A 14,574-nucleotide genomic window follows, 5' to 3' on the forward strand; every position below is an offset into this window, starting at 1 on the left:
TTATGTTAAAGTGCCAGGCTGGTAATTCTGGTATATCCGTCATGGCATATGCTGCTCTGTGATATATGGACACTGTATAAGAGACAGGCCACTGCGATGATAAATCTCACACTTATCACATGCTGAATGTGTGTAGTGTTTGCGACGCGGATATCATTCATCACCACATATAGGAAGCTCAGCATTAGTCATACGTCGCCTGCTGTAGGCATGTATGCATGCCCGTCTATATATTATGTCGTCTGAATTTATAGGCACTCTGTGAATACAACTGATATTCCTTGTAAAGGTTGCTGGGCATATTCCTGAATGTGCTTATACACGATGCACGATATATATTTCATTATTATCGATACAATATATGTCTGTGGTTACTATTTAATCCCGTGGGACAGCTGGTAGTGCATCGATTTTCGGAAAGAGTACGATTCAGTGGATTGACGTATATTATGGCACAGATTTAGTGAACTGGGGGTTAGAGGTAAAATGTGGAAAGCGCTACACTATATATATTTTAATGTTTGAAGTTGTGAAAGAGTTGATGGTTTTACAACAGACTGGTTTTCTCAGTGTCAAGTATGGTGTAAAACAAGGATGCCCTTTATCGCCCCTCCTATTCAGCCTGTTTATAAACAACTTAACCCTTGCACTTCAGGAATTAGATACTGGAGTAAGAGTGAACGGAGCGTACATATGAGTTTTATTATATGCTGGCACATGTACACAATGTAGTTCTTTTGACGGAAACGGAGTCGTGTCTCCCAACCGTGCTTGAGGGCCTAAAGAATAATATGCAACTTTATGGGGACAAATCTGATGTAGTGCATTACTCATGCTATACCTCCACCTTGTCAAGTATTTACTTGTGGCAATACTGTGTTAAATACAGCTGATAGATATACATATCTCGGCCTACTGTTACAAGAGCATTGAGATTACAGTACCACACCTGGGGCTAGGGTTCAGTCAGCAAGTAGAGCACTCGGTCTTTTAATAGCACTTGTAAGGCAGTGGGTGGTATACCCTACAATGTTTTTACTAACTTTGCTGGTTATGCCAGTTTTAACATATGGAGCTGCTATATTATTTTAAGCTCTCTCCTTTTAAAACGCCGTGCCACCCACGTCATAATATGTGCCGACAAAATATTAATGCAAAGCACAGTGAAGAGAGTGTTAATGTACTGCGTTAATCGTTGCTCATGTCGTCAAATTGGCGTCAATCGCATATTTTTACGGAAGCCTTTTAGGGCCATTGGTTTCTTTTCTTTTTTTCTTGAAATTTCAAGATACTAAGTTGAAATTTTAAGATAATAACATGAAATTTCAACTTTGTATCTTGAGTGGGTGAGTGAGTATGGTTTTACGCCGCTTTTAGCAATATTCCAGCAATATCACGGAGGGGGACACCAGAAATGGGCTTCACACATTGTACCCATGTCGGGAATCGAACCCGGGTCTTCGGCGTGACGAGCGAAAGGTTTAACCACTAGGCTACCCGACCGCCCCTTTGTATCTTGAAATTTATGTTGAAATTCAAGATGCTAAGTTGAAATATCAAGATCATTATCTTTTAATTTCAACTTAGTATGTATATTGAAATTTCAACTTAGTATCTTGAAATTTCAACATAACATCTTGAAATTTCAACTTATGTATCTTGAAATTTCAACTTGCTATCTTGAAATTTCAAGTACAAAATAAAAAACAAATGGCCCGAAAAGGGTTCCGTATATTTGCCTGTCTACACTCGATTATTTGCAGCCCGCCGTGACGCAACTGGAACACTGCTGGTTGCGGTGTAAAACAACATCAACTCACTGACTGACTGTGATGGACATTACCGTGTCTAGGGGCACGGGTAGCCCAGTCGTCTGAGGCGCCGAAATTCGCTGTGCATACTTGCGTCCCTTGGGCACGCCAGGAACCTATGATTTTTTAGTTGGATTCCCGGTTCGCCCCGATTATGTTTCTAGATTTGTCAGCACCATACCCGTGCTCGTGGTTTTTCGCTTAAGTGGTAAACGTCTGTAACCTGCGTCACTTCGGGCTTTCCTCCTTCATTAAACTGACACGTCGTGATATAACTGGAATACTGTTGAAAGATGCTTTAAACCCAACTTACTCTCACCTACTCAAACTCGTATACGGGGCGGTGGGGTAGCCCAGTGGTTAAAGTGTCCGCTCTTCACACGGAAGACCCAGGTTCCATTCCCCACATCGCTACAACGTGAGAAGCCCATTTAGGGTGTGCACCACCGGGATATTGCTGGAAGTTTGCTAAAATGGGCGTAAAACAATTCTCACTTATAAATCCGTCCATGTCAAAATGGATAAAAAATGCATATAAATCTAAAATATTTGTTTCCTGTTTTGAATTAACATTTTCAGATTTATATCAAAATAAAGATAAAATTATAACCTTTCACAAGATATATTGCTTAAAAATATAAAGTTTCAAGATATGTCTTTAAAAAATAAAAAAACAGTTCATGAAAAAAATTTAAGTATTGGTATGTTCATAATTAATCTTAATTTTGAAAATGTTCCCCACCTAAGATTTCTTAAGACTTTTAGTATGTGAATACTCAGGTATTTCTGACTTAGAAACAAAACGATTTGTTTCTTTTGCAATTTGTTTTATTAAAATACATTTTACGTACGCTTCAATAAGTTTGATAATTCTAGACACAGACAGTATCAGAATCAAACAGCAAGGTATCTTATCCATACTTGAAAGTTTTGTTTGTTTTTTAACGCCACACTCAGCAATATTCCAGCTATATGATGGCAGTCTGTTAATAAGCAAGTCAGGGCCAGACAATCCAGTGATTGATATCATGAGCATCGATCCAATTGGGATACGATGGCATGCATCAACCAAGTCAGCAAGTCTGACCTCGGGATCCGGTAGTGTAATTGTTGGATCATTGATACGATATTGCAGTGAGTATGTGAAGAATATGTGTATGTGGCGTGAGTGACCAATTGATAATTTGAGGGGATCGGGTAGCCTAGTGGTTAAAGCTTTCGCTCGTCACGCCGAAGACATGGGTACAATGTGTGAAGACCATTTCTGGAGTCCCCCGCCCTGATATTGCTAGAATATTGCGAAAAGGGGCGTAAAACCATACTCACTCACTCACTCAAAGAGGGGCGGGGGCAAAAATTTACATTGGGAGTGAGTGAGTGAGTATGGTTTTACGCCGCTTTTAGCAATATTCCAGCAATATCACGGCGGGGGACACCAGAAATGGGCTTCACACATTGTACCCATGTCAGGAATCGAACCCGGGTCTTCGGCGTGACGAGCACAAACGCTTTAACCATTAGGCTACCCAACCGCCCCTTTACATTGGGAACTTGCTTAGTCACTTGTGCCATATTCTAGATCCCCAATCCCATCCACCTCTTCGACAGATTGGGTGAATCTCTTACTCAGGGTCTTCCTCCCACATTCCAACCCTGTTGCCGTGACAACGGTTGCCTAGGAATGCTTGACAGTTCATTGCAAAAGGCTGACTATGGCCTTGAGCATCTCAAGCTCTTAAAGAAAACATCTGACAGTTTAATCAGTAATAATTTATTGTTTAACAACATAGAAAAGGCATATATAAATTGACAATAGAGTTTTGTTATATGCATAAATGGTCAAACAAAACACTGATATATAACAAAGCTTACGAAAAAATACTGAAGCACAACGTGACATTACGTCATTCATAAGCACAATGATAAGTAGTTAGACAAAAACTCCCCAGAATTCACTGCGTTTGTGACAATGTTATTGTAAAATTTGAACACTATATATGTAACAAACCTGCTTCAACGGCTGTTCACAAGCTCAAAGGCATGACATAAGCAGGCTAAAGCATTAACACATCACTTAAGATACCATCAAAATATGGCACTGTTTAGATTATGAGAAAAAAGCCTTAAGAAGTATAGCTTTCATGACGTTATGCAGGATATTCAGCAAAGATCATTCGAACTCAAAGCACACGCAATATGCAGGAATTGTATGTACACTTCTTGTCAATGCTGTAGTTCATTTGCTGTTTATCGTGGTCAACTCTTCGGTTCATAGGATCACCCAAAACACACATGACAATTCTCTTGCCGAACACGTTTGCCTTCAAGGCTAGGATAGGACCTGGGCATTGGATGCCCTTATTAAAAACAAATGTTATAACTTTAAAATAACAAAACTGTGACATTTCCCACCTCTAATATCATATTACCATTCTACATGGTATTTGTAAAACATATTTTGAACTATTTTAGTCTGTTTTGTCAGTTCCATAGCTTATCATTACTATGTCCAGTAAAATGAAGTACAAATCAGCTCACAGGAAAATAACCTCTTGTTACTCATCTGTATTATGAAGTTTCAGGAAATGATAGGCTATTTATATTGCACATATTTCCACACCACTCCGGGGCATGCTCAAAGCGCTATTATTACCCCGGTCACTGGATCAGTGAGCACTCAAGAATCATTCTCAGCTCCCTGGGGAGTATACAACCCAAGCTGCTTATTAAGCGCCAGGTTAACAACCAAGAAACTGTTGCTGAGGCTTATAACTAACATTTGTGCGAAGCCATTATTTCATAAGGCATTCGCAAATAAGTTCATCCAAAAATATTCTGAGAAGAAAATTTTCAACCTTCTTTCAATGTTTGACCTTACCTTTCATAAACAGCCTGTGTCTTCCTGTTACCATGGTTACACTTCAAAGTGCCATATATGAATAAATACGCAGTCATATATTTCACACAAAGTGAATTTCAATGACATAAACAAAGACGCATTTTAAATAATTTTTTTGTAAAATGTATGCATGTTCTCTAAATACAGTTAAACCTGATGAATCAAATTAATGGGACCCTGGAAATAACAATGGGTTGAGAGAAGCAAAGTGCTGATATTAGACCAAGAGCACAAAAGGATTCTGACAGATCAAGAAAGGAACATTGTTCAAAATGATACATCGGGTGAGTGAGTATGGCTTTACGCTGCTTTTAGCAATATTCCAGCAATATCACGGCGGGGGACACCAGAAATGGGCTTCACACATTGTACCCATGTCGGGAATCAAATCCGGGTCTTCGGCGTGTCGAGCGAACACTTTAACCACTAGGCTACCCGACCGCCCCAAAAATCAAGTAAGTAAAGTAAACAATGCCTTACTGTGAAGGGTACAACCCCTTTGTCATGAAAAAAGAGAAACTGGTTTGCCCAAAATATCAACATCACCAATGAAGACAGTTGACTAATAGATACCAACTTCTTTAGTCTCTCAATGCAATATTTTGGTAAAGAGGTTTGTACGTTTATCACATTAAAAGAACAAAGTCAAAATCCATGTAAACTCTGTCTTCATTGACATGACAGCTCAGGGTGCCGTTGTAGAAAGCGATCTTACAGCCAAGGGGATCGTAACTCCCATACATTAACACAGACTTACGACAGTCGTAGCATTAAGGTGATCGTAACTCTCATACATTAACACAGACTTACGACAGTCGTAGCATTAAGGTGATCGTAACTCCCATACATTAACACAGACTTCAACAGTCGTAGCACTAAGGTGATCGTAACTCTCATACATTAACACAGACTTACGACAGTCGTAGCACTAAGGTGATCGTAACTCTCATACATTAACACAGACTTATGACAGTCGTAGCACTAAGGTGATCGTAACTCCCATACATTAACACAGACTTACGACAGTCGTAGCATTAAGGTGATCGTAACTCTCATACATTAACACAGACTTACGACAGTCGTAGCACTAAGGTGATTGTAACTCCCATACATTAACACAGACTTACGACAGTCGTAGCATTAAGGTGATCGTAACTCTCATACATTAACACAGACTTACAACAGTCGTAGCATTAAGGTGATCGTAACTCCCATACATTAACACAGACTTACGACAGTCGTAGCGCATAGGTGATCGTAACTCCCATACATTAACACAGATTTACGTAGCGCAAAGGTTGTTTTGTACAACGGCACCCAGGGTTAGAACATGAACAAAAATCAAAAGCTTAAGTAGTCTGGGTAAACATAAAATGCCCTTGTAATGATAAAACAACAGGCAATTTTGAAAAATTTGTAGCAGGCAGGACAAATGAGTACTAGCCCCAGGCTTGCAGGTGGGCATGCTGTAAGTTCTAACCCTGCACTGAGACAGATCCCTTTTGAAAACCAAATGTAGTTTGTTGTGGACAATCCCCCCCTCCACTGAGAGAGGATTTTGATATTTTGGACCCCTCCCTCTTAAAAATGGTGGATCCTCCCTTGCTGCAGTTTCTATAATGCCACTGAAATATCAACATTGATCACTGGCTGCTGTCTACTAGCTTGCTGGCAACTCTCATTGGATGTGAAAAAACAATAACAAACAAACTTTTTTGGTAGCTTGCTTTAGCAAAATTTAAGATCTCCTTTCCTAAATCCCACAAGTGCTTTTGATATTCAAATTGCTTGCCTCAGATTTACAACTTAGGACAACAAATTTGACAGTCTCGTGAGCAAAAATTCAGCAATATGATAATGGTCAGATGCTTTGTGCAATGTGTATCCAAACCTTGCAAAACACATGGGTAGACCCCAAGGCCTCTCTGAAAACTATCAATGAGTTGATCCTGTCTGGAATAGGTCTCAGAAGCAGCCAAGATGTTGTTCCACACAGTGAGTGAGTGAGTGAGTGAGTGAGTATGGTTTTACGCCGCTTTTAGCAATATTCCAGCAATGTCACGGCAGCGGACACCAGAAATGGGCTTCACACATTGTACCCATGGTGGGAATTGAACCCGGGTCTTCGGTGTGACGAGCAAACACTTTAACCACTAGGCTACACAACCGCCCTTTTTTAAAATAGACTATGACTGTCAACCATTTTTTTCTGGCTATTATTAGTTTGAATTTATAACCAGCCTGTGACTGACATGTTTGTACAATCACCATTTACGTCTTCTAAGAAAACCAGTTTGGGTTAAAGGTTTACCCGTTTTCAAATTAAAGAATACCATATTTGACGTAATAAGCGCCCAGGTTGTCTAAAAATTAGAAATAGGGGGCTCTTATCAGAATATTATTTTGGTGAAAAAAAAACAAGAGTTGAAAGATAAATTTCGTGGTTTGTGCAGACAGCCTGAAGTGTTAATGTACGACAGATATATTTTTCCAGAATTTATTTGCCCATAATTAAGGGTGCATATAACACACGAGTACGCATTATACACGAATAAATAAGTCTTGTGTACATTGATCAATCGGAAGGGGTGCTGATTGTTCACCAGCCAAAATATTAGCAAATGTCGCCTAGGGCACTTATTAGAGCTTGGCGCTTATTACGTCGACTACGATAATACCTCCAGAACGCTCATATCAGCTCGTGTGACACATTAGAGCCTCAATCTGCATTTGGTGTTGATGAAAGTTTAAAACATGCAAGTGTTGAAAAGAGCAAAAATACAAATTCTCAGTCAAATGAACACATTCTCATCACATTCAAACACTTTCTTCCTTCCAGAAGAAGAGACAAGGTCAATAACCTTCTCATACCACATGTTTGAACAGTGTCATAATCCAGTAAGTTCACAAAATCCATTGTATAAATATTATACAGATTATATAAAAAAAAACATCATGCAAAACATTAGAGTATTATGATAAAGTTGAAGATAAACCTTGGAGACACTGAGCAGTGCAGACACTGTGCATAGGTAAAACACACAGGTAGAACACACACGTAGAACACTCGGGTAGAACACTCGGGTAGAATACTCGGGTAAAACACTCGGGTAGAATACATCTTCGCGAGGCAATGGAGGTAACTGACTATAAAGTCCAGTTTCAAATCTTGCCGAACTAGGCTGGAATTTCGTAGCTCAATTGTGGCGCAACCAATGGCTGTTACGAGATATGTCCCTTCCATTTCCCTCCTATTGACCAATCAGATTCCATGTCTCATATCACCTGCGTTTGCTTCAAACCAAATGGCGAAGGCAAGTCAAGAAGATCTGATCGATAATCAAGATCTATTTGAGAAGTGCATCAAACCACTTGAGCACCTTGATCAAAATCATGAAAAGATATTGAAAATATCATGCCGATGTCCAGTGGACTTGCTTTGCAAATCATGCAATTGACCGAAATATGGACAGCAGTAGTCTTAATGTTTACTAACTGACTGTGGATTTCGTTCCGTGATTTTGATTGGAATATGGATTGACTCACTAGTCCAGCCAAATAGAACTCCGAAATTCCAGCCTAGGTCAGCAAGGGTGGAAACTGGACTTTCATAGTTTACTCCCTTGCCTCATGAAGATGCACCTAGGAGGACATGATGAGGGTCAGTGGGGGTCACATCACACTGGAGGGGCAACAGTGCCATAATTATTCTAATTATATAAACACTTTGTATAAACAGTTAATACTATGTAGTATATGGAATCTTGGCTCCCTCAAACTATGTTAACTGCTGATCAGATAGAGTTTCAATAAACCTGCATGTCTTTTGTCGATTATTAATTTTTGAGGTTTTGAAATTGTCCTCTTATTACTTGGAAATGTACCAAAACATCGCTGACCAATAAAATGCAATTAGTTCACGTTTGGTAAGATAAATGGATAATATCTTATGGAAATGTCATCGGTATGCATTTGATTATGAATTCTGTTATACATGAATACACAGTAAAACAAACTACCATATTTGATGTAATAAGCGCCCAGGGCGCTCTCAAAAATAGAAATGAGGGCTCTTATTAGAATATCATTTTGGTGAGAAAAAACAGTTGAAAGATAAATTTCATGGTTTATGCTGACAGCCTGAAATGTTTATATATGACAGATATATTTTTCAAGAATTTTATTGCCCATAATTAAGGGTGCATATAACACATGAATGTGTATTATACGCAAATAAATTACATTGAATACGGTAACCTTGTGTAGATGATCAAAAGGTCATCACAATATTGACTACAAAAAGTAGGACCATATGAATAGTGACTTATTCCATGTTTGGGTAAGTATATAACACCGTGTTTACTAGATTGATGCTAACACGACCCACCTGATTATTTTGGACATTTAGAAAAACAAGAAAAAGGTAGCTGTAAAAAATATAAATGCTGTGAATTTAAGGTTAACTATACAGTACTTAAGATTTATATTTGTAGTCAATGCTTTTAAATTACACATTTTTATTAAATATAATTTGGTGGTTTTTATAATTATTTTCTAGGCTTTAGAATAATTATGGTACCAGATAGTCAACGCTGTTGTATAGTTTATGAAAAATAGAAAGTTTCCCCCTGACATTTCCCTCCCTCAGTATTACAAGGGGGATAACATACGGAGGTTCTCGGTTCCCCTGACATTTCCCTCCCTCAGTATTACAAGGGGGATAATAAACGGAGGTTCTCGATTCCCCTGACATTTCCCTCCCTCAGTATTACAAGGGGGATAATATACGGAGGTTCTAGGTTCCCCTGACATTTCCCTCCCTCAGTATTACAAGGGGGATAATATACGGAGGTTCTAGGTTCTCCTGACATTTCCCTCCCTCAGTATTACAAGGGGGATAATATACGGAGGTTCTAGGTTCTCCTGACATTTCCCTCCCTCAGTATTACAAGGGGGATAATATACGGAGGTTCTCGGTTCCCCTGACATTTCCCTCCCTCAGTATTACAAGGGGGATAATATACGGAGGTTCTAGGTTCTCCTGACATTTCCCTCCCTCAGTATTACAAGGGGGATAATATACGGAGGTTCTCGGTTCCCCTGACATTTCCCTCCCTCAGTATTACAAGGGGGATAATATACGGAGGTTCTCGGTTGCCCTGACATTTCCCTCCCTCAGTATTACAAGGGGGATAATATACGGAGGTTCTCGGTTCCCCTGACATTTCCCTCCCTCAGTATTACAAGGGGGATAACATACGGAGGTTCTCGGTTCCCCTGACATTTCCCTCCCTCAGTATTACAAGGGGGATAACATATGGAGGTTCTCGGTTCCCCTGACATTTCCCTCCCTCAGTATTACAAGGGGGATAACATACGGAGGTTCTCGGTTCCCCTGACATTTCCCTCCCTCAGTATTACAAGGGGGATAACATACGGAGGTTCTCGGTTCCCCTGACACTTCCCTCCCTCAGTATTACAAGGGGGATAACATACGGAGGTTCTCGGTTCCCCTGACATTTCCCTCCCTCAGTATTACAAGAGGGATAATAAACGGAGGTTCTCGGTTCCCCTGACATTTTACCTGAACCTCAAAGGAGGGATGTAGACAAATGAGGTGGTGTTATGAGTATGTACCTGTAAAGTAGAGTATGATACATGATACATGATACAAAATGATACAAACTGGACATGGTATACAGAAATCATGAACATGGCACAACTATGAAATGAATGGAGGGTATCCTGATATATAATAGTATCAATAGCTTGATGAATGGTCAAGCACTCTCAGTGCACCTCCCATAATTTCTATAGCATGATACTGAATCTCACCTAGTTGTCAGCATCAATATTTGAACATCACATTATACGACTGAACCATCTTCCCGAGGCAAGAGCATCCACTTGCCTTTTTATCAAAGTCTTGTTTCCACCCTTGCCACATCAAGCCCACTTTCCTGTGCTAAATATGATTGGACTATCGCACATATCGGTAGTCCAATCAGAGAACATTTCACAAAATCAACAACCACGACTGGTACGCCTTCATATAAAAGTGATTTACCAGTGCCTGTCTTTGTTGACACGAATATGTCTTTTCATCTTATAAACCCCCCAAAGATTGCCAATGTTTTGTGTCTGGGATGAAATATCTGATCGATTAGATATTTTTAATTACAAGAGGCACAACTCGTGATCTACGCGAGGTGGCGCCAGGGACAAGCTAAGCGTCCTTGATGTGGCAAGGGTAGAATCTAGGCTTTGACAGAGGCTAGTGGACACACTTGCCTGAGGAAGATACCAGTGCACAAGCTTAGATTGGAGCTGGCTTTTCTTTTCTAAACCCACTGTATAAGTAAACAGGTTTTTATCATGTCTTTCATAGGTGGATGCATTAAGCCTCACAATAATAACACTATTTTCCTGGATTCATCAGTGGCCCTATCTTGCTCCATGTATTAATAAAGAATATATGTTTGAGGCTAAAAAAATAATAGTCTTGGTTCTCAGGCATTGCCTTTATGTAGGGAGCCCCTTTCTCAAGGTGATTGTACACAACTGTTTATTTGGTTAAACAACTGTTTATTTGGTTACATACTAGTCGGAACACACACCCCTCCCCCCTCTCTAAAAAAACACCGCCCACCAGCCCGCACTATATCTTCAAAAGCCATTGCCAGAGAATCTTTTATTTTTTTAAGCCTAACATTGGAAAGATTTTTTCTGTTTCTGCCTGAACAGTGGTGGTATCCATGGACTTAACATTACCGTATTCGATGTAATAAGTGCCCTGCTCTAATAAGCGCCCACGGCGATATTTGCCAATATATTGGCCAGTGAACAATCCCAATTAGCACCCCTTCCCATCAATGTACACAAGACTTATTTATTTGCGTACAATACTCACTCTTGTGTTATATGCCCCCTTAATTATGGGCAATTAAATCCTGGAAAAATATATATGTCGTATATAAACATTTCAGGTTGTCAGCATAAACCACGAAATTTACGAACTTTCAACTCTGTTTTTTTCACCAAAATAATATTCCAATAAGAGCACCCTATTTCTAATTTTGAGAGCACCCTGGGCGCTTATTACGTCCAATACGGTAATGTTAATAATTCAGCTTCACTGATCTTGCAGTTGAAGTGGAAGTGATGTTGACAAACGATGACGGGTGGCGTAGAAGCAGGCCATGACATAAATAGGCTCACTTAGGCTTGTAACCCTGGCAACATGAACAGTCTCCCTGTTCCTGTATCTTAACCAATTCTTACACAAAGTGCAAAAAGATATGTTATGTTTTACACCACAGAATGACTGTCAGACATGGAGAGGAAAAACATGAGGAAAAGCCAATCATTATTGCACATCTTCAATCCGAATATTTCTTGTTCATATGACATTAATTTGCATCACTGTCATGTCTGCAAGATACATATAAACTATTATCAAATCCTACATTGTTCCTTTCAAACTACTGATGTAAATAATATTATCCATAATAAAATATAAAAACAATATAAAGATGGAACAACAATAATATTGTTTCTTTTTTCTTGTCTTTTGTAATTAGCGTTTCAAATTCACTACTAAAAATAGCTGCTACAAACGTGTCTTCAGCTAGATTTTCTTTTTGAACCTGCTCTGAAATATTGCTTGTCAAGAATTTTCCCTAATGTACATGTATGAATAATTAAGCTAGTTGTCCACTTAGTTGCAGTCAGAACAGTGAGTCAAGTCTCTGGATACTAACAGTGCACTTATATCTGGCAACAAAAATTATCCTACGTCACACACTTGCTGAAAACATTGATTCGATTTTTAAGTTGTAAAAATATGCTATTTTGACTCTCTTCGGAATTCTTAGGTACTTGATCAGGCCAGAAGTCAAACACTTGCAAGTCTAAGAAGAAAAGTAGTAGCTGTCAGCCATTTGAACATCATAATTTTCATTCCAATATTTTACTTTTCCCTTACTTTATTATTTGACCTTTCCAGTGGTCCAACAAAAGGTCCTTATCCTACTTGTCCTTTCCACATTAAAAAAACAGGAACCACGAAGGAGGTAAAACCTCATTCCAGATAACCCTGTAATTGCACTTGCATTTCTATATTTACCGGGATTGTCATTTTCACTCATACAAGTCATAGAGTCTTTGATTGTTGTCTAACACAGCACTCGGCAATATTCAAGGCTGAACATAATTGAGCCTGGACCAGACAAACCATTGATTGATACGAGCATAGATCCATCCATCACCTAGCCCGACCACCGATTAGTTGAGTTGCCAGGGATCAGGTGGGTATGTCATTCAGAGATGAAGGAGTGAGTGAGTATGGTTTTATGCCCCTTTTAGCAATATTCCAGCAATATCACAGCGGGGGACACCAGAAATGGGCTTCAGACGTTGTACCCATGTCGGGAATCGAACCCGGGTCTTCGGCGTCAGAGATGAAGGAAGCTGCATGTACAGTTACTCTAAGATGCTCAACACTCAATTCAACATTAATATGTTACAGTGCTTCCCTCTCATTTCTCTGCTTTGTCAATCTCTCTGAAATCGGATCTTTTACTCACATACGATACCTCTCTTCCGATTCTCTGATCAGTCCCCGATGAGTTTGGCAATTCCAAGATTGCAGAAACTTATCATTTGTTATCAATACACTATTTTTCAGTATTTTCAAGATAACATGTGATTCAAACATACAAAATATGAATCCAACAATAAAACGAAATTGGCAATAAATTCTAACTTGTAAACATTCTTGTGGTGTTATGATGACATAAACGATAAAACTTGAATCCAAATCTGAAACGAAGTCGTTCCATAAACTGTCAACTTATAAAGCTGTATCATAATTGTGTGTCTTTTACGATAACTTTATGATAACTTTATGATAAGTTGACAGTTTATTGAACTTCTTCGTTTCGGATTTGGATTCAAGTTTTGGAAAAATTAGATTATAGTATTTTTTTAGGGGGAAAAAGGTATGTTTTTACAGCAGAATTTAGTAAGTCTAGCCGCAGAATTCGTGTGGGACTGTATGAAGTTCTTAGCTTATCATGCATAGATGTATCATGTCGGAGTAAAAGATCCAATCTTAATGAGATTGCTGCTTTGTCAATATTTGATATATTATGATATATCTAAATGGGTGTACTGATCATATAGATAGATATGTCAACATTTTGATATAGCGCAGAAAGGTGGTGATGGTGCTGGGATTATTACAGCTACCGTGGTGATGTGATGCTGATGGACACCCTGACCCAACACACAAGTGATATCCTGATGATGCTCTCACTGTCATGAATATGCATTACAAAATACTTGAAAGAAAAAGTTCATTTTCCTCAATGGCAAATAGCAGGTGACGTGAAAATCACAATTGATTATTGTAAACAATTAATTAAACGTGTGGGGTGTCTCAAAAGTCGTAATCACTAAATCAAATTAAGACAGACTTGCTTTCAATATAGGATATATATTAGCATGCAAACCTGTCAAGAAGGAAGAGAACTTACGGACGTCAATTTCTTTAGTATGAGGAACACAACAATGATGGCAGAGAGCATACAGGGACATATATATACCGTATTCGATGTAATAAGCACCCCGCTCTAATAAGCCTCCTCGGCGATATTTGCTAATATACTGGCTAGTGAACAATCACAATTAGCACCCCTTCCGATTGATCGATGTCCACAAGATTTTTTTTATTCGTGTATAATACGCACTCGTGTGTTATATGCACCTTAATTATGGGCAATTAAATACTGGATTAATATATCTGTCGTGTATATTACACACAGACTTTTATTTTGTATAATTTCAGGCTGTCAGCATAAAACA

This window comes from Haliotis cracherodii, unplaced genomic scaffold (genome assembly GCF_022045235.1).
Source record: "Haliotis cracherodii isolate W230 unplaced genomic scaffold, xgHalCrac1.p SCAF_6, whole genome shotgun sequence".
Lineage (NCBI taxonomy): Eukaryota > Metazoa > Mollusca > Gastropoda > Lepetellida > Haliotidae > Haliotis > Haliotis cracherodii.